This window comes from Moschus berezovskii, chromosome X, assembly GCF_049115385.1.
Source record: "Moschus berezovskii isolate FMDL1 chromosome X, NW_MosBer_1.0, whole genome shotgun sequence".
Lineage (NCBI taxonomy): Eukaryota > Metazoa > Chordata > Mammalia > Artiodactyla > Moschidae > Moschus > Moschus berezovskii.
In genome coordinates this window covers 18365478-18386743 of record NC_142488.1, presented here as the reverse complement: position 1 = coordinate 18386743, position 21266 = coordinate 18365478, and the positions used below count along the sequence as shown (strand labels likewise).

General features: G+C 42.0%; 1 protein-coding gene across 2 annotated transcripts in view; it reads left to right on the top strand.

Moving 5' to 3' along the window:
• Window positions 1-21266, top strand: part of ADGRG2 (adhesion G protein-coupled receptor G2) — a 129725-nt gene that overhangs the window by 9990 nt on the left and 98469 nt on the right. For both annotated transcript variants that reach the window (XM_088833629.1, XM_055438773.2), the window contains exon 3: window positions 16017-16130. The gene's annotated coding sequence lies outside the window, so the exon portion shown is untranslated. The remainder of the gene's footprint in view (window positions 1-16016; window positions 16131-21266) is intronic.

The window sequence follows — 21266 nt, the reverse complement described above, 5'->3', positions numbered from 1 at the left end:
TGCCATACCTTCCACGGGATTTTCCCGACCCAGGGATCAAACCGGTGTCACTTCCATCTCCTCCATTGGCAGGCAGGTTCTTTACCACTAGCGCCACCTGGGAACCCCAAAGTTTTGGATAGAGAGATTAATTATAAACTCACTGAGGGAACTCAGTAGAGGTTTCATTCCCTTAGCATAAGTGGCTCTCAACCAGGGTCAATCCCCACCCCCCAGGGCGGATGTCTGGGCATTTTTGGTTATAATGACTGGCAGAGGTAGTGGTGCTATTGGCATCTAGTGGGCAGAAACCAGAGATGTAGCTAAATACCCTGTAATGCACAGAAAATGACTCCCCACATCCCTTTTTCCTCACTGATAATTATCTGGCCCAAATAGCCATCATGCTGAGGTTGAGAAACCTGGCCTTAGCACAGTAGCTCTGAAAGCTGATTGTCTATTTGAATGACTTGGGAAGTTTTTAGAATAAATACTGATGTCTAGGTCCAGGTCCTGACCTTAATAAACCACAAATGGCTCTTCAGCATTGCCTGGGGATCCTACCACTCTTGAGTAGTGGCTGTGTCTTTCCAATTTCCAAAACAGCTCTTTTACCCCTTCTTTTACTTTCTCTGTGTCTCCTACTTCAGCTGCTGACTCTGTCTCTTTGGACAGAATCTTCCTCGTTTTCTCGCCACCCAGACTCCCAGCATGTGTACAGGTACCCAGGTGAAATTGACTGAAATGCCCCACTGTTCCCTGTGAAATTGACTGAAACATCCCCAGTGTGTCAAAGACCGGCTTCTTTGCTGGGCTCTGGACTTCTCATTCTGTTTGCCTTCTCAAGGACATGTTCTTTTTTTCCCCCATTTAAAAAAAGGAAAGAATTTCAAACTTTACTAATAAATTGCAAACATAAAAATTGTAGAAAGAACATCCATAAACCCTTTAACCAGAATCTTCTGTCCTTAACATTTGACCCCATTTGCTTTATCCTTTGCACTCTTCTTCATGCACATAATTATTTTCCTGAACCATTTGAGGCTGAGTTACATTCATCATGGCTTTTACTCCTAAGTACTTCAGTATGGATTTTCTAAGAATAAGAATATTCTCTTACATAATCACAGTAGTTATCAACTTTAGGAAATTTAATATTGGTACAATATTGTTTTTAATCTGCCATCTGTATTCTAATTTTGAAAATAAACCTGCTGACATTTATAGCCTTTTTTTCTTCTAGTACAGAATCTGATCTAGGGTTGTTCAGGCATTTAGTTGTCATGTTTCTTAGCCTCTTTAAACCTATAACATTTTCACAGCCTTTCTCTGTCTTTTATGACATTGGCATTGTGGGGGAGGAAAAATCATTTTTCCTTTACCCTTCTAGGTTCTTGGCTGAGACCTCCCTATAGTGAAAAGACATTAATTAGAGAAAAACAAATGGTTTAATAACATGCATACGTGGGAGATACCCAGGAAAACTGAGAAACTGTGAAATGGACCAAGCCACCTTAAATGCTATCTCTAGCTAAAGATAAAAGATGTTGGCTTGGGGGAGGCCAGTTATAAGACTAAAAGGCAAAGCACAGTAAACAAGGGTCACATTCTAAGGGTCAGGTTGTTAGGCACATTGATGAAGAGTTTCTAGAGATTAGAATCATCTTTCTCTGTTATAGCAAGAAAGATGTCCATTGTAAATGTAAATGTCTCTTACAAAAGGGTAACTTATACCAGGTTTTCAGAGCTTCTCTTGTGTCTGCTGTTTCTTAAAAACAATCAGCCTAAGGACTTCCCTGGTGGTGCAGTGGTTAAGAGTCTGCCTTACAATGCAGGGGACCCATGTTTGATCACTGGTTGGGGAACAAGGATCCCACATGCCTAGGGGACACTGAGTATGCACGCCTCAATTAGAGAGAAGTCTGTGCGCTGCAACAAAGACCCAATACAGCCAAAAAAAATAACATCATAATCAGCTTAAAATAATCAATATGCCAAAGAGGCATATTTTGGGATGGCATATTCTGCTCCCCTTTAACATTTAGAATGAACACAGACCACCTCCCTCTCCTTTTTATTTTGAAGTTTTTATTTATTTATAGTTTCGGCTGCGATGGGTCTTTGTTGCTGCTCGGGCTTTTTCTCTCGTGGTGAGCTGGGGCTACTCTAGTTGCAGAGCGTGGGCTTCTTGTTGTGGTGGCTTCTCTTGTTGCAGATCATGGGTTCTAGGCACATGGGCTTTAGTAGTAGAGGCTCGCAGGCGCTAGAGTGCTGGTGCTCTCTCTGTCTCTGTCTGTCTCTCTCTAATACCTCTTCAGATTCTTTTCCCTCATAGGTTATTACAAAATATTGAGTATAGTTCCCTGTGTGATATAGTAGGTCCTTTTTGGTTATCTGCCATTTATTTATTTATTCATGTATTTATTATTAGTACAGACTCATAAATTCCTGTTTTTTCAATACTCTGTAATTAATTACTTAAATTATTTTGGTACTCCAGTTGTGAAGGACTTGACTTATAATTCCATTTCCCTCTTTTTTTACTGCTTTGCCGAGCATCCTCCTCTCTTTTCTGGGTTGTTCTCATCAGCTCATGATCATGATCTAATGTGTAGTATCTCCATTGGCTCTGTATCCCCTCCAGTTGCTCCCACATTTCTAGTTGCCTCTCAGAGGAACCACTTAAAAGGCTGCATATAGTTTATTGCCCCACATTCTTCCCTTGTCTAGTCTAATCAGGGTCCTGTCCTGAGTGGGGCTCTTCTTGGCAGACCTCGATGAACTCCACGTTGCCAAATTCATCATTTATTCCTTCTCTGGCTTATCGTGCTTGCCTTTGCAGCAGCATTTCCTCCTATTTTGAACACTTTCTTCTTGTTGCTTCCATTACCCTACACTCTCTTGATTTTCCTACTCTTGCCGGTAACTTGTTCTAAGTCTTCATTTCGGGCTCCTTCTCCTCTACTCAACCTACAAAGGCTGGTGTCCTTCCCGGGCTCTAGGACTATGTGCTCTCCTGATATGACCCATCCAGTCTGCGGCTTTCCATTCCATCTGGATGCCAGTACCTGTACCCATGACTGTTCCCGCACCTCAAGATTTACTAATTCACTTTAAAAAATGTTATTGTAGTTGCTATACAATATTGTATTAATTTCTGCTATATAGGAAAGTGGCTTAGTTATATGCATATATTATTTTTCATAATTTTTTCCATTATGGTTTATCACAGGATATTGAATAGAGTTCTCTGTGCTAGACAGTAGGAATGAATTCATTGTTTTTTTTTTTTGATGCTTAATGTGATTTATTTTACATTTGTGAATTTCATCTCAATTAAAATTTTTATTTTTATTTTTTTTATTGGAGGCTAATTACTTTACAATATTATATTGGTTGGTTTTGCCATACATTGACATGAATCTGCCCCGGGTGTACGTGTGTTCCCGTCTTGAACCCACCTCCCTGCCCATCCCATCCCTCTGGTTCATCCCAGTGCACCAGCCCCGAGCATCCTGTATCATGAGTCAATCCTGGACTGGTGATTCGTTTCACATATGATAATATACATGTTTCAATGCCATTCTCCCAAATCATCCCATCCTCACCTTCTCCCGCAGAGTCCCAAAGACTGTTCTACGCACCTGTGTCTCTTTTGCTGTCTTGTATACAGGGTTAAGGTTACCATCTTTCTAAATTCCATATATATGCGTTAGTGTACTGTATTGGTGTTTTTCTTTCTGGCTTACTTCACTCTGTATAATAGGCTCTAGTTTCATCCACCTCATTAGAACTGATTCAAATGTATTCTTTTTAATGGCTGAATAATACTCCATTGTGTATATGTACCAAAGCTTTCTTATCCATTCATCTGCAGATGGACATCTAGGTTGCTTCCATGTCCTTGCTGCAATAAACAGTGCTGCAGTGAACATTGGAGTACATGTGTTTCTTTCAATTCTGGTTTCTTCAGTGTGTATGCCCAGGAGTGTGATTGCTGGGTCATATGGCAGTTCTATTTCCAGTTTTTTAAGGAATCTCCACGCTGTTCTCCATAGTGGCTGTACTAGTTTGCATTCCCACTAACAGTGTAAGAGGGTTCCTTTCTCTCCACACCCTCTCCAGCATTTATTATTTGTAGACTTTTTGATAGCCATTCTGGCATGAGATAGTACCTCATTGTGGTTTTGATTTGCATTTCTCTGATGATGAGTGATGTTGAGCATTTTTTCATGTGTTTGTTAGACACCTGTATGTCTTCTTTGGAGAAACGTCTGTTTAGTTCTTTGGCCCATTTTTTTATTGGGTCATTTATTTTTCTGGAATTGAGCTGCAGGAGCTGCTTGTATATTTTGTAGATTAATTCTTTGTCAGCTGTTTCATTTGCTATTATTTTCTTCCATTCTGAAGGCTGTCTTTTCACCTTGCTTATAGTTTCCTTTGCTGTGCAGAAGCTTTTGATTTTAATTAGGTCCCATTTGTTTATTTTTGCTTTTATTTCCAATATTCTGGGAGGTGGGTCATGGAGGATCCTGCTGTGATTTATGTCGGAGAGTGTTTTGCCTATGTTCTCCTCTAGGAGTTTTATAGTTTCTGGTCTTACATTTAGATCTTTAATCCATTTAGAGTTTATTTTTGTGTATGGTGTTAGGAAGTGTTCTAGTTTCATTCTTTTACAAGTGGTTGACCAGTTTTCCCAGCACCACTTGTTAAAGAGACTGTCTTTTCTCCATTTTATATTCTTGCCTCCTTTGTCAAAGATAAGGTGTCCATAGGTGCGTGGATTTATCTCTGGGCTTTCTATTTTGTTCCATTGACCTATATTTCTGTCTTTATGCCAGTCCCATACAGTCTTGATGACTGTGGCTTTGTAGTAGAACCTGAAGTCTGGCAGGTTGATTACCCCAGTTCCATTCTTCTTCCTCAAGATTGCTTTGGCTATTTGAGGTTTTTTTGTATTTCCATACAACTTGTGAGATTATTTGTTCTAGCTCTGTGAAAAATATCATTGGTAGCTTGTTAGGGATTGCATTGAATGTATAAATTACTTTGGGTAGTATACTCATTTTCACAATATTCTTCCAATCCATGAACATGGTATATTTCTCCATCTATCAATGTCCTCTTTGATTATTTTCAGCAGTGTTTTATAGTTTTCCATGTACAGGTCTTTTGTTTCCTTAGGTAGATACATTCCTAAGTATTTAATTCTTTTCTCTGCAACAGTGAATGGCATCGTTTCCTTAATTTCTCTTTATATTTTCTCATCATTAGTGTATAGGAATGCAAGGGATTTCTGTGTGTTGATTTTATATCCTGCAACCTTACTGTATTCATTGATTAGCTCTAGTAGTTTTCTGGTAGAGTCTTTAGGGTTTTCTGTGTAGAGGATGATGTCATCAGCGAACAGTGAAAGTTTTACTTCTTCTTTTCCAATATGGATTCCTTTTATGTCTTTTTCTGCTCTGATTGCTGTGGCCACAACTTCCAGAACTATGTTGAACAGTAGTGGTGAGAGTGGGCACGCTTGTCTTGTTCCTGACTTTAGGGGAAATGCTTTCAGTTTTTCACCATTGAGGATAATGTTTGTTGTGGGTTTGTCATATATAGCTTTTATTATGTTGAGTTATGTCCCTTCTATTCCCATCTTCTGGAGGGTTTTTATCATAAATCGATGTTGAATTTTGTCGAAGGCTTTCTCTGCATCTATTGAGATAATCATATGAATTTTATTTTTCAGTTTGTTCATGTAGTGTATTCAGTTCAGTTCAGTTCAGTTCAGTCGCTCAGTCGTGTCCGACTCTCCGCGACCCCATGAATCAAAGCACGCCAGGCCTCCCTGTCCATCACCAACTCCCGGAGTACACTCAAACTCATGTTCACAGAGTCGGAGATGCCATCCAGCCATCTCATTCTCCGTCGTCCCCTTCTCCTCCCGCCCCCAACCTTTCCCAGCATCAGAGTCTTTTCCAGTGAGTCAACTCGTCTCATGAGGTGGCCAAAGTATTGGAGTTTCAGCTTTAGCATCAGTCCCTCCAATGAACATCCAGGATTGATCTCCTTTAGAATGGACTGGTTGGATCTCCTTGCAGTATAAGGGACTCTCAAGAGTCTTCTCCAACACCACAGTTCAAAAGCATCGATTCTTCGGCGATCAGCTTTCTTCACAGTCCAACTCTCACATCCATACATGACCACGGGAAAAACCATTGCCTTGACTAGACGGACCTTGGTTGGCAAAGTAATGTCTCTGCTTTTTAATATACTATCAAGGTTGGTCATAACTTTCCTTCCAAGGAGCAAGCGTCTTTTAATTTCATGGCTGCAATCAGCATCTGCAGTGATTTTGGAGCCCAAAAAAACAAAGTCTGACACTGTTTCCATTGTTTTTCCATCTATTTCCCATGAAGTGATGGGACCAGATGCCATGATCTTTGTTTTCTGAATGTTGAGCTTCAAGCCAACCTTTTCACTCTCCTCTTTCACTTTCATCAAGAGGCTTTTGAGTTCCTCTTCACTTTCTGCCATAAGGGTAGTGTCATCTGCATATCTGAGGTTATTGATATTTCTCCCAGCAATCTTGATTCCAGCTTGTGCTTCTTCCAGCCCAGCGTTCCTCATGATGTACTCTGCATATAAGTTAAATAAGCAAGGTGACAATATACAACCTTGACGTACACCTTTTCCTATTTGGAACCAGTCTGTTGTTCCATGACCGGTTCTAACTGTTGCTTCCTGACCTGCATACAGGTTTCTCAAGAGGCAGGTCAGGTGGTCTGGGATTCCCATCTCTTTCAGAATGTTCCACAGTTTATTGTGATCCACACAGTCAAAGGCTTTGGCATAGTCAATGAAGCAGAAATAGATGTTTTTCTGAAACTCTCTTGCTTTCTCCATGATCCAGCGGATGTTGGCAATTTGATCTCTGGTGCCTCTGCCTTTTCTAAAACCTGCTTGAACATCTGGGAGTTCACGGTTTACATACTGCTGAAGCCTGGCTTGGAGAATTTTGAGCATGACTTTACTAGCGTGTGAGATGAGTGCAATTGTGCGGTAGTTTGAGCATTCTTTGGCATTCCCTTTCTTTGGGATTGGAATGAAGACTGACCTCTTCCAGTCCTGTGGCCACTGCTGAGTTTTCCAAATCTGCTGGCATATTGAGTGCAGCACTTTCACAGCATCATCTTTCAAGACTTGAAATAGCTCAACTGGAATTCCATCACCTCCACTTGCTTTGTTCGTAGTGATGCTTTCTAAGGCCCACTTGACTTCACATTCCAAGATGTCTGGCTCTAGGTCAGTGATCACATTATCGTGACTATCTTGGTCGTGAAGATCTTTTTTGTACAGTTCTTCTGTGTATTCCTGCCACCTCTTCTTAATATCTTCTGCTTCTGTTAGGTCCATACCATTTCTGTCCTTTATCGAGCCCATCTTTGCATGAAAAGTTCCCTTGGAATCTCTAATTTTCTTGAAGAGGTCTCTTGTTTTTCCTATTCTGTTGTTTTCCTCTATTTCTTTGCATTGATCACAGAGGAAGGCTTTCTTATCTCTCCTTGCTATTCTTTGGAACTCTGCATTCAGATGCTTATATCTTTGCTTTTCTCCTTTGCTTTTCGCCTCTCTTCTTTTTACAGCTATTTGTAAGGCCTCCTCAGACAGCCATTTCGCTCTTTTGCATTTCTTTTCCATAGGGATGGTCTTGGTCCCTGTCTCCTGTACAATGTCACGAACCTCCGTCCAGAGTTCATCAGGCACTCTATCAATCAGATCTAGTCCCTTAAATCTATTTCTCACTTCCACTGCATAATCATAAGGGATTTGATTGAGGTCATATCTGAATGGTCTAGTGGTTTTCCCTACTTTCTTCAATTTAAGTCTGAACTTCGCAATAAGGAGTTCATTGATTGATTTGCGGATATTGAAGAATCCTTGCATTCCTGGGGTAAAGCCCACTTGGTCATGTTGTATGATCTTCTTACTGTGTTGTTGGATTCTGATTGCTAGAATTTTGTTAAGGATTTTTGCATCTATGTTCATCAGTGATATTGGCCTGTAGTTCTCTTTTTTTGTGGGATCTTTACCAGGTTTTGGGATTAGGGTGATGGTGGCCTCATAGAATGAGTTTGGAAGTTTCCCTTCCTCAGCAATTTTCTGGCAGAGTTTGAGTAGAATAGGTGTTAGCTCTTTTCTAAATTTTTGGAAGAATTCAGCTGTGAAGCCGTCTGGACCTGGGCTTTTGTTCGCTGGAAGATTTCTGATTACAGCTTCTATTTCTGTGCTTGTGATGGGTCTGTTAAGATTTTCTATTTCTTCCTGCTTCAGTTTTGGAAAGTTGTACTTTTCTAAGCATTTGTCCATTTCTTCCAAGTTATCCATTTTATTGCCATATAATTGCTGATAGTATTCTCTAATAATCCTTTGTATTTCTGTGTTGTCAGTTGTGATCTCTCCATTTTCATTTCTAATCTTATTGATTTTTTTCTTCTCCCTTTGTTTCTTGATGAGTCTGGCTAGTGGTTTGTCAATTTTATTTACCTTCTCAAAGAACCAGCTTTTGGCTTTGTTGATCTTTGCTTATGGTCTCTCTTGTTTCTTTTGCATTTATTTCTGCCCTAATTTTTAAGATTTCTTTCCTTCTACTTACCCTGGGGTTCTTCATTTCTTCCTTTTCTAGTTTCTTTAGATGTAGAGTTAGGTTATTTAGTTGACTTTTTTCTTCTTTCTTGAGCTGTGCCTGTATTGCTGTGAACCTTCCCCTTAGCAATGCTTTTACAGTGTCCCAGAGGTTTTGGGTTGTTGTGTTTTCATTTTCATTCATTTCTATGCATATTTTGATTTCTATTTTGATTTCTTCTATGATTTGTTCGTTATTCAGCAGTGTGTTGTTCAGCCTCCATATGTTGGAATTTTTAATAGTTTTTCTCATGTAATTGAGATCTAATCTTACTGCATTGTGGTCAGAAAAGATGCTTGGAATGATTTCAGTTTTTTTGAATTTACCAAGGCTAGATTTATGGCCCTGGATGTGATCTATCCTGGAAAAGGTTCCGTGTGCGCTTGAGAAAAAGGAGAAATTCATTGTTTTGGGATGAAATGTCCTATAGAGATCTATTAGGTCTAGCTGGTCTATTGTATCACTTAAAGTTTGTGTTTCCTTGTTAATTTTCTGTTTAGTTGATCTATCCATAGGTGTGAGTTGGGTATTAAAGTCTCCCACTATTACTGTGTTGTTGTTAATTTCCCCTTTCATACTTGTTAGTAATTGTCTTACATATTGCAGTGCTCCTATGTTGGGTGCATAAATATTTAGAATTGTTATATTTTCTTCTTGGATTGAGCCTTTGATAATTATGTAGTTTCCTTCTTTGTCTCTTTTCACAGCCTTTGTTTTAAAGTCTATTTTATCTGATATGAGTATTGCTACTCCTGATTTATTTTGTTCTCTATTTGCATGGAATATCTTTTTCCAGCCCTTCACTTTCAGCCTGTATGTGTCCCTCGTTTTGAGGTGGGTCTCTTGTAGACAACATATATGGGGGTCTTGTTTTTGTATCCATTCAGCCAGCCTTTGTCTTTTGGTTGGGGCATTCAACCCATTTACGTTTAAGGTGATTATTGATAAGTATGATCCCGTTGCCATTTTCTTTATTGCTTTGGGTTTGAGTTTATACACCCTTTCTGTGTTTCCTGTCTATAAAGAAGATCCTTTAGTATTTGTTGGAGAGCTGGTTTGGTGATGCTGAATTCTCTCAGCTTTTGCTTGTCTGTAAAGCTTTTGATTTCTCCTTCATATTTGAATGAGATCCTTGCTAGGTACAGTAATCTGGGCTGTAGGTTACTTTCTTTCATCATTTTAAGTATGTCCTGCCATTCCCTCCTGGCCTGAAGAGTTTCTTTTGAAAGATCATCTGTTTCCTTATGGGAATCCCCTTGTGTGTTATTTGTTGCTTTTCCCTTGCTGCTTTTAATATTTGTTCTTTGTGTTTGATCTTTGTTAATTTGATTAATATGTGTCTTGGAGTATTTCGCCTTGGGTTTATCCTGTTGGGGACTCTCTGGGTTTCTTGGACTTGGGTGACTATTTCCTTCCCCGTTTTAGGGAAGTTTTCAACTATTATCTCCTCAAGTATTCTCTCATGGTCTTTCTTTTTGTCATCTTCTTCTGGGACTCCTATGATTCGAATGTTGGAGCGTTTAACATTGTCCCAGTTCAGTTCAGTTCAGTTCAGTCGCTCATTCGTGTCCGACTCTCCGAGACCCCATGAATCACAGCACGCTAGGCCTCCCTGTCCATCACCAAGTCCCGGAGTTCACTCAAACTCATGTCCACAGAGTCGGTGATGCCATCCAGCCATCTCATTCTCGGTCGTCCCCTTCTCCTCCCGCCCCCAACCTTTCCCAGCATCAGTCTTTTCCAGTGAGTCAACTCGTCGCATGAGGTGGCCAAAGTATTGCAGTTTCAATTTTAGCATCAGTCCTTCCAGTGAACACCCAGGATTGATCTCCCTTAGAATGGACTGGTTGGATCTCCTGGCGGTACAAGGGACTCTCAAGAGTCTTCTCCAACACCACAGTTCAAAAGCATCTGTTCTTCGGCGATCAGCTTTCTTCACAGTCCAGCTCTCTCTAATATTGTCCTCATTTCTTTTAATTCGTTTTTCTTTTTCCCTCTCTGTTTCATTTATTTCTACAGTTCTGTCTTCTAGCTCACTTATCCTGTCTTCTGCCTCCGTTATTCTACTGTTTGTTCCCTCCAAAGTGTTTCTGATTTCATCTATTGCATTATTTATTATATATTAACTCTTTTATTTCCTCTAAATCCTTATTAAAACTTTCTTGCATCTTCTCAATCCTTTTCTCCAAGTTATTTATCTGTAAATCCATTTTGCTTTCCAGATTTTGAATCATTTTCACTATTAAAATTCGAAATTCTTTATCAGGTAGATTCCCTATATCTTCCTCTTTTGTTTGTGTTGGTGGGCATTTATCCTGTTCCTTTACTTGCTGGGTATTTCTCTGTCTCTTCATCTTACTTATACTGCTGTGCTTGGGATGGCCTTTCCGTCTTCTGACAGTTTGTGGAGTTTTCTTAATTATGTAGTTTCCTCTCTGTGTGTGGGGTTGGACGGGTGGCTTGTCAAGGTTCCCTGGTTAGGGAAGCTTGTGTCGGTGTTCTGGTGGGTGGAGCTGGATTTCTTCTCTCTGTTCAGTCATGCTGTGGGGAGGGAGGGACGCTGCTAGCAAATAGCCCTGGCGTCTGTGGGGAGTGTGTGCAGTGTCTCGGCTACACTGGGATTGCCCCCGCTTGCGGCGTGTCTTCTTTCCCTGTTTATGCTGCTCAGGCTCTAGGTTGCTCTGTCGGGAACTGTCCGAGGCCGGCGCTGTGTTGCATGCACTTCCCAGGTCTGAGCGGCTCAGGTTCAGGTCCTTGGGTACTCCACAAAGGCACAGACTTGGCTGGGCCTGCGTTTTGTGCCTTCCCTGGTCTGAGCAGCTCAGGTGACCAGGCGTTTGGCGAGCTCGGTTGCTGTGACATACTGCCTCCCTGGTCCCTGCCGCTTGGTTTTCTGGGTGTACAACTGGCTCACCTTCTCAGGCGGATATCGACCAGCCCAAACCCAAGAAGTCTCGGTTAGCAACGAACCCTGCCTGCCGCTTGGTATGGGAGGCCTCTCTGGGACCGCGGTTGCCCCTTCTGGCTCTGGCCGCCCTCCCTGCCTGTGGTGGTGGGGGTTGGGGGATGGGCTGCCTGCAGCCAGCTCGCTCTGCTCAGTCCTTTGTTCTGTGAGTGGGGCTGGCGGAGTCTTAGGTTGGGACTTTTCACCTTTTCGCAGGCTTTTTGCCTTTCCCCGGGGTCGCTATCCCACAGTCTGCTTAGCTATCTCCCGTTAGAGCCCTCAGCTTGCCCTCGGGTCGTTCAGGCCCGGTCCTCTCTCTCAGCGCTGCCGCCCACACCTCCCTGCTCAGCCCCCGCTTGCTAGTGGGGGGTGTGGGCGGTTGCTCTGCTTCTCCACTGAGAGTTTCCTCTGGGTACTTAGTCTGCAGGTTTTAATTATTTATTTCTTTTTTCTCCCGGTTATGTGGCCCTCTGAGTTTCCAAGGCTTGTCACAGACTCGCCCGTGAGTGTTTCCAGGTGTTTGGAAACTTCTCTCTTTTTTTCTTTAAAGCTTCCCTTCCCGGGACAGAGCTCCATCCCTCCCTCTTTTGTCTCTCTTTTTATCTTTTATACTCTTTCCTACCTCTTTTCGAAGACAATGGCCTGCTTTTCTGGGTGCCTGATGTCCTCTGCCAGCATTCAGAAGTTGTTTTGTGGGATTTACTCAGCGTTCAAATGTTCTTTTGCTGAATTTGTGGGGGAGAAAGTGGTTGCCCCATCCTATTCCTCCGCCATCTTCTATCCTCCCCCCGAATTCATTCTTTTAAAAGACTCATATGTACTCCCTGCCCTTCTGTCAAGCTTTATTGAGATATTATTGGCAGTATGAATTGTATATCAAGGTGTACAATTTGATGTTTTGGTTATGTGTATATTGCGAGGGGCTTCCGAAGTGGCGCCAGTGGTAAAGAATCTGCCAATGCAGGAGATGTAGAAAACGCAGGTTGGATCCCTGGGTTGGGAAGATCCTCTGGTGTAGGAAATGGCAACCCACTCTAGTATTCTTACCAAGGACACAGGAGCCTGGCGAGCTACAGTCCATGGGGTTGCAAAGAGTTGAACACGACTGAGCACAAACGCACACTGTGAAATGATCACCGCACTCAAGCTAACTAATGTATCTGTCACCTCACAGTTAGGTCTCTGAGAGTGTGTGTGTGTGTGTGTGGTGAGAACACTTAGGATCTACCCCTTTAGCAAACTTCAGGTGTACAGTCACTATTAACTATAGTCACCATGCTGTACATCAGATCTCCAGAACTCCCTTGTCTACACTGATTTTAAGAAGTAAACTCCAGCCTCTTTAGCATGGCTTTCACACTGCACTACCACTGTTAGGTTAAAACATAAAATTGATCTTATTGTGTAGTGGAAATTGTCTCAAAAATATCTTTAAATACTGGCTCAAAACTTTCATTGAGAAACACTAGAAAACGATGTTGATAAGTTGACTACTTCTAAGAATGCTGGAAGTTTTGGGGGAAACTTGAACTATTAACAGACTGAGAAATGAGGGTTATAGAAATGAAAAATGGAAGAAAGTATAGGAAAAATCATGCTCTTAAACATTTTGTGCCTTTATTTATTTTGCCGCTCCACATGGCATGTGGAAACTCAGTTCCCTGACCAGCAATCAAACTTGTGCCCCCTACAGTGGAAAGGCAGAGTCTTAACCACTGGACCACTAGGGAGGTCCCCATTTTGTGCTTTTTAAATATAAAAATTCAAAAATCTTGAAACAAACAGGAAAAGAGATCTACTAATCCACATTTTTGATTAAAGCAAATTTTTGATTCCCTGCCATCTCCATGCCATGCTTGAGTCTCTCCCCATGAGACCATCCCAGTGTATGACACCATGAGGTCCATCTAGTTGTTCAAGCTCTAAGCCTAAAAATTTCCTGCCCCACATCCAGCCTATTAACAGATCTTGTCACTTTGACTTCCAGAGTATATTCCAGGTGTTCCAACCTCTCTACTTTGACTCCTCCACAATTCTTCCTTCTGCCACTATCTTTCTTGGACGGTTGTAGTGGCTGCCTATAATCCAGTTCCCATTGCAGCTGGAGCATCTCTTTAGAAGTATTAACTGGATGATGTCACTCCCCTGCTGGATTATGGTGTTCTGCCATGTTCTGACCCCTGCTCTTGTCTGTTGCAGACCATACTTCCTCCTTTTAATTCTTCCAGCACATTATGCTCCTTCTGGTCTTTTGTACTAACCATTCTCTCTGGAATGTTCTCTCTGCCCCTCCCTCATCTTTCTCTGGCTGGCATCATTCGTCTCTCAGTTTAAGTATCACCTCTGGTTCCTTCATCCAAAATAGATTCCAAGTCACTCACTGTATCATTCTCACCTTACTGTAATTTTCAACACTGCACTTATCATTATATTAGCTTTATTCTTTATTTGTATATTTATTGTTCCCCTTTCCTTCTCTGCCCCACCCCTCTGCTCCCATGATAGAATGTGAGCAGGGCCCATGCTTTACCCCTAGTACCTAGTATTTGGTATACAGTAGGTATTCAGTTAGATGAATGAATGAGCAATAAATTTAAACTACCTAACATGATCTCCAGCACATGAAATGAAAGTCACTCAGTCACATGAAAGACACTGAGTAAATGTTCTCTTTCTCCAGAAATTCGTGTCTCTGGGCTAAGTCTAGAAGCTGCTGGTGAGAACAGTGATCTGATGAACAAATTAATATCTATGTATTAGGATCCTAATTATTAGAGTTTCCAGACAGAAGGGAGTTACGTTTTACCAAGAAAAAAACAGGGATAAAATTCCAGAGATCACCAATGTCACATTTTTTAGTGGGGGACTCTTCTGGTCCTAACTATAGGACTGCTTCTCAGATTTTTAAAAAACTTGGACACGTTTCCCTTGGGTTTTAGACATGTAAAGTTTCTAAACCTTCTAGGTATTCACAAATTGAATATATGGAAGGAGAAGGAGAAAGATTAGGAGGATGTATGCCAGAGTGATTTCCCTTTTAGACATAATTTGAAAATTAGCCATGATTTTTAGGTAAACTCTAATAGTACATTCTATATAATATTGAAGCTTCCAGGAACAATCAGTACAAATGACCTCCACTAGTGATTTTGCTATCCAGATAATTAACTTTTGACAGAATATATCACATGTTTTGGAGTATTGGGAGAAACCATTACCCTTGTGAAAGTAAAAGTTGCTCAGTCGTGTCCAACTTTTTGCAACCCCGTGGACTATACAGTCCATGAAATTCTCCAGGCCAGAATACTGAAGTGGGTAGCAGTTCCCTTCTCCAGGGGATCTTCCCAACCCAGGGATCAAACCCAAGTCTCCTGCATTGCAGGCAGATTCTTTACTAGCTAAGTCACAAGGGAAGCCCACCCAGTAGTATTTATTTTTTATATTGGATCACTGCTCATTTTATATCCATAGTTCATATATGTGAGTCAAGAGCTGTGTACCGTTGTTCACTCTCCTGATATTTATCACCATACGTCATTATTAGTTATTTTCTTTCTATCATCCATTTTTAGTGAAAGTAGGCAAGTGTGGCAAGCAGTATTTCTTAGATATATAGAGTCTTATTCTTTTTGACTCATCTGTGAAAGTGGATAAAATGTGTATACATATGTTTCTAAAATTAAACTTTTTAATGAAGTATACACTATATGTATTATAAGTGTATAGCTCAGTGAATTTTCACCAGCTTTGCACACCCCTATCACCAGTCCCCCATCAAGAATCAGAACATGAGCGGCTCCCTTAAGTCCTCTTCATGTCTCCTTCTGGGCACTCCCACCCCCCAAAAGTAACTACTATTCTGATTCTAATATCATAGATTGATTTTGTCTGCCCTTGAATTTCATATATATAGTACCACACAGGATACCTGACTTTTCATTTTTGTTTGGGAGATTCATCCATTGTGTTGTGTGTTGCAGTTACTGAATAGTATTCCATTGCATGACTCTACCGCAATTTATTCTTTCTACTATTGATGAACCTTTGGTTAGTTTCCCATTTCTGGCTTTTATGAATATTGTTGTGAGGAACACTCTTGCACATACCTTTTTTTCTTTACACTTTTTTATTTTGTATTCAGAAATAGCTGATTAACATTGTTGTAATAGTTTCAGGTGAACAGCGAAGGGACTCAGCCACACTTATACCTGTATCTGTTCTCCCCCAAACTCCCCTCCCATAAAGCCTGCCACATAACATTGAGCAGAGTTCCTTGTGCCATACAGTAGGTCCTTGTTGGTTATCCGTATTAAATATAGCACTGTGGATTGTACCTGTCTTTTGATGAACACATGTGTATGTTGACTTAAAAAATATTGGCAATCCAAAAGTTGATAGTTATGTTTTATTTGGCAGGAATTTTTAGGACTTCAAGCCCTGGAGACAGCATCTCAAGTAACCTTAAGGGAACTACTCTGAGGAGCCGAGGCGGAGAGGCTGATTATATAGAAGTTTTGCAACAAAGGGCAGGTAATCTGAATGTCAAAAGATTATTGTTAATTAAAGAAAACTAGATATCCCAAGTTAAGGAATTCAATGCTTTTCTATGTTTGGGAGCTTCCCTAGTAGCTCAGATGGTAAAGAATCTGCCTGCAATGAGGAGAACCTGTGTTGGGAAGGTCCCCTGGAGAAGGGAATGGTAACCCACTCCAGTATTCTTGCCTGGAAAACCCCATGGACAGAGAAGCCTGGTGGGCTGCGGTCCATGAGGTCTCAAAGAGTCAGACACGACTGAGCAACTAACACTTTCAGTTTTTCACTTTCTGTGTATGGGAAGATGCAAGAGTCTGGGTTCACTGACATCATTCCTTTGATATGTCCCTCAGCTATCTTGGTCTGCTCCCCTGGTGGCTCAGACAGTAAAGAATCTGCCTGCAATGCAAGTTTGACCCTTGGGTCAGTAAGATCCCCTGGAGAAGGGAATGGCAACCCACTCCAATATTCTTGCCTGGGAAATCCCATGGACAGAAGAGCCTGGCTACAGTTCATGGGGTCACAAGGAGTCAGGCACGACTGAGCGACCAAGACTTTTTAAGACTTTCAGCTGTCTGGGGCCTGTAGCCTGTGTTTTCTCACCCCGAGTTTCCTCGGGGCTCATGATAGGGAATGGCTGCAGTTTGATGGCTGCTAGATGGCAGGTATATTCTTTTCCTGAGTTTCCTCAGGGCTCACCAGCTCAATGAGGGCTGCAATCACTCTTGACGGTGACATCCTTTGTTTACCGATAGGGCAGGAGATGTTTTTCTCATGTGCATTTCTACTCTGTAAATGCTATAGGGGAAGAAAAAGAACGTTCCCTCTACCCTCCTAGGTTCTTGGCTGAGACCCGCCCCCCCCGTAATAAAAAGACAGATTATTAAAAAGCAGGAGAAAAACAAACAGGAGTTTAATAATATATATCCTCCTGTATCCATGGGAGAGACCCATGAAAACAGAATAACTCCCCCTAAATGGCCCAGGCCCCACTATGTTCAATACCGTCTTCCACTAAAGACAAAAGATTTTTTGTGGGGTGGGGGAGGCCATTTCTAGGAATTATCAGGAAAAGCACAGTGAACAACAGTTGGGGTGTTATGCAGATTTAAGTCCTTGCCTTCTCCATTGAGAAGTGTTTCTAGAGATTTAAAGTGACTGTTCTGGTATGGAGAGGGAGAAACCCTTACAAATGGAGGTTCCCCTTATATGTGTAAATATCTCTTACATAAGGGTCACTTCTGCTCGCTTTTCAGAGCTTCTTCTTTGTATGCTGTTTCTTAAAAATAATCAGCCTCAAGATAATTCTTACACCAAAGAGACATTTTGAGATGTCATATTCTGCTCCCCTTCAATACCTAAAAAAGAACGCTTTTGATGTTGTCGTGAAGTTGCTTACTCGTGTCTGATTCTTTGCGACCCCATGGACTGTAGCATGCCAGGCTTTCCTGTCCACCATCTCCTGGAGTTTGCTCAGACTCATGTCCATTGAGTCGAGGATGCCATCTAAAGAAGGCTTCTAATGTATTTCTACTTACTTTCATGGTTGTCAGTTATTTAGTACTCTGAATGCAATTAGGATTAGTAACCACCTCTGTGTATACTTCCATAGCTGTATCCATATACCATGTTGAGGCTTTTTATTCATAAGTTGAATTGTTTTAGTATGAGTTGTTTTTCTTTAATTTTTTTCTAAGAGTGTTTGTATGTTCATTTATTCCTTTACCAGCTGCCTATATCAAAATGTCATTTTAAAATTTCTTAAGAATTTTAACTTTTTTTCCTGTGATATACACACGTGATTATTTTGAAATGAATGACACTCCTGGAACTGTCAAATGTATTTTACAGATATTGAGGCAAAGGTTTACCCACATGAATAGTCTTAGAATGGTACAGGCTTATTAAGCAGTGATTCCTATTTTTGCCAAGGAGGCAAAAAGGGAAGAATGAAATAAATGAAAGAGGTTTTGAAAAACTAAAGTATGCTTTATTTTGTTGTGATTAAACCCAGGTTTGCAGGTTGACACGATTATCTCCCTTTGTCCCAAATTTGTCCCAAATTATTCCATTCAGCAAATCTGAAGTTAATTTGACAAACTGAATAGAGCACATGAACCTGAAATGGAGCAAATACCTTCCATTTGACTTTGGTAGGAGTCACAGTCGCTGAACATACTCTTTATGCAGAGAACACTTGGTGAATTACTGTAGTCTGTAGCCGTGCTTTTTAGATATATAGATAGATTTTTTTGAAATTTAGATGTGGGTTCTGGGATGGGACTGGAGATGCCTCCTTTGGGGGGACCACACTTTGAATAGTGAGGCTTTAAGCACAGCTGGGATCTTTGTCCGTAGCCCTTTCAGGAATGATAAACATCCCTGTCCTCGTGCCTCTCTGGTTGGCCTCCCAGCACGGGCTGACAAATGAGATGCGTTCAGCCTGCATTAGAGCACAAAGCCTGGTACTCCTTGGGCGTTTCTTTAAATCTCAAGTAGCAACTCCTTTCAGCCTTCCCTCACCTAGTCTCTCCTCAAACATTCCAAACAGCTGAAGAAAAACCGCTGAACTCCTCAAACGCACGCCGAACCCAAACACACACTCTCTCCCCCCACCCCAATCCGAGATACTGACTTGAAGGGAGGAGTGGGGCAGGGCAGGTGTGAAACTGCCTTCTCTTCTGCTGGCTTCAGTCCCTCAGACTTCCTCATTTATTCCATAGAGACTGGGCGTCCATTTTAAGATCCTGGGCCCCGAGCACCGCGGTACACCCAGTCCCCTTTCAGCCACTAGCTGGACATTTCTCTCCGCCCATGTGGCAGCCTGGAGTACCAGGATGAACCCTTCCCCGCCCACCCCTGGGAGCAGCCCTCAGCCAGGGCTGGTAGGTATTGAACCCAGCTCTTTGCCCCTGAGTGGGACCCCTGAGATGGCCGGGCAGTCTGCACTGGCTCCCAGAACTTCCAGGAGTGAGACTCAGCCTCTCCCAGTGGTAACTGTCTTGATGATGCATCTGTATTGTCTGCCTTCCTGCCCCCATCTCACTTCCCCGTTCTCCTGTGTCCTGGGATCACATGCTAAATAAATTGCTTGCTCTCTAATCTTTGCCTCAGATTACCTTCTGGAAGAACCCAAACTATGGCAGGGCTCTTTGAGGCCAGCAGTCAGAAGGTACTTCTGTTCATTTTAGTAAAACCCATGACACGAAAACATGGGAGCCCTTTGGGTTGGCCCTCGGGAGGGCTTCACCAATGTCTAGTTATTTTGTTGGTGTGACATCAAGCATTCAGGTGGCTGGAAGTAAGCCCAATCTCAGAGAGAATGCTTCCGTATTCTGGACTGTCAACAGAGCTGACTCTTGTCCTTCTGAAAGTGTATCTCTGAGTTCTGCCTCAGGGCCATTGAGCACATCTTGTGGCTCTGGCAACCCTCGCCCTGGCTGCATCCTGCTTCCGTGTTCCTTTCTGTAGGCTTCCCTCGCTGCGGTTCTCCGTCATGAGCTCTCTTGCCAGCCCCTTGGGACTAGGAGTCCTTTCTTGGACCTTCAGTTTACTGCATGGAGGCTCCTGACTTTAAGACTCAAGGACGTACCACCCCTGTTTTCCAAGCTTTGTGCCAATGATCAGTGCTCCTCTAGCCGTGGTTTTTTTAATTAAATAAATTTTTTGGCTGCACTGAGTCTTCATTGCTGTGTATAGTCGTTCTCTAGTTGTGACGAGCAGGGGCTTCTCACTGTCGTGGCTTCTCTTGTTGCAGAGCATGGGCTGTAGGGAATGTAGGCTCAGTAGTTGTGCCTCCCAGGCTCTAGAGCACCGACTTAATGTGGCACACAGGCTTAGTTACTCTGCAGCATGTGGGATATGCCCAGACCAGGGATCAAACCTGTATTCCTTGCAATGGTAGGCGGAGTCTTTATCACTTGACCACCAAGGAAGTCCACAGCCACGTCTTTAGATTGACCCCCTCCTCCTGCCTTTCTCTCCAGACTGGAGATGGACCCAAACTTAGGTATAATTTAAATTTCTCAGTGCATTTTGGAACTGCCTGTGCTCAAATTGGGGATCTTAGCCCTTCTATATGCTCAGAAGGCTGCCTTTTCCTCTCGAGACCTTGTTCGCAGCATTCCCCTTTCTGTGGTTCCTCGAATGATTGGAACCCATACCAGGCAGAGATATTTGGGAGGGTGGCCTGACCTGGCATCTAGAATGGATTGCCCACAGTCTTGCTGTACCTGGCTAGGGTGTGCTGCCCACCATGTCTTTGTTTGGGCCTCCTGGTATTCCTGATTAGAGACCCTTGTTCCTTTGGATTTTGTATTTTAGGAGTACCCACTACATCAGTGGGACTAGCATTAATGTAAGCATGTATGAAAACATCAAGGATGGATGGTTAGGTGAGTGCTTCCCTGTGACTTTGGGCTCTCTTCCAGGCTTGTAGACTGCCACCTTTTTGTTGTGTTCTCAAATGATGGAGAGAGGCGATAGGGGAGAGACTCTTTCTCTTCTTAAAAGGCCATAGTCCTATTAGATTAGGGTCCCACCCTTATGATCTCATTTAACCTTAATTATCTTCTAGAGACTTTGTCTCCAGATACAGTCATGTTGGGGGTTAAGGCCACAACATATTCATTTGGGGGTGAGGAGTGGGACTCCAGTGATAGCAATGATTGTGGTTAGCTTTCCCCCCAACTCCTCCATTCATCTAGCTAAATCCTGAAATTCCACTATTAGAGATTCATTTTTTTGGCTTAAAGAGTTGTTAAAATGTAAATGGGTACAGAATTTGGTTGATGTGTCTTGATATGAGGTCATCTCCTAACAGCAGATAGGATTAAAAAAGTAGGAGGCCACTGGGTGCCAACAAGTTGGGAATGGGCCCTAAAGAGAGAAAGAATACTAAAAAGGAAGTTAGTTTTCCCTGAGCAGCATCTTTTTGTTAACTTTGCCAAGGACTGTTCCAAGTCCTCAAAATTATTTAATCAGTTCCTGCAAAATAACCCTTAAAATCAAATAACTGAGTACTTAACCTAGCTTTCTTGGATCTTCGAATGATTTGAAAGCCTTTTAAAGAAGTCTTATCAACTCTGCAAAGGGAGAAGTATTGAAAGAAATACAACTTCTCATTGGCTTGTC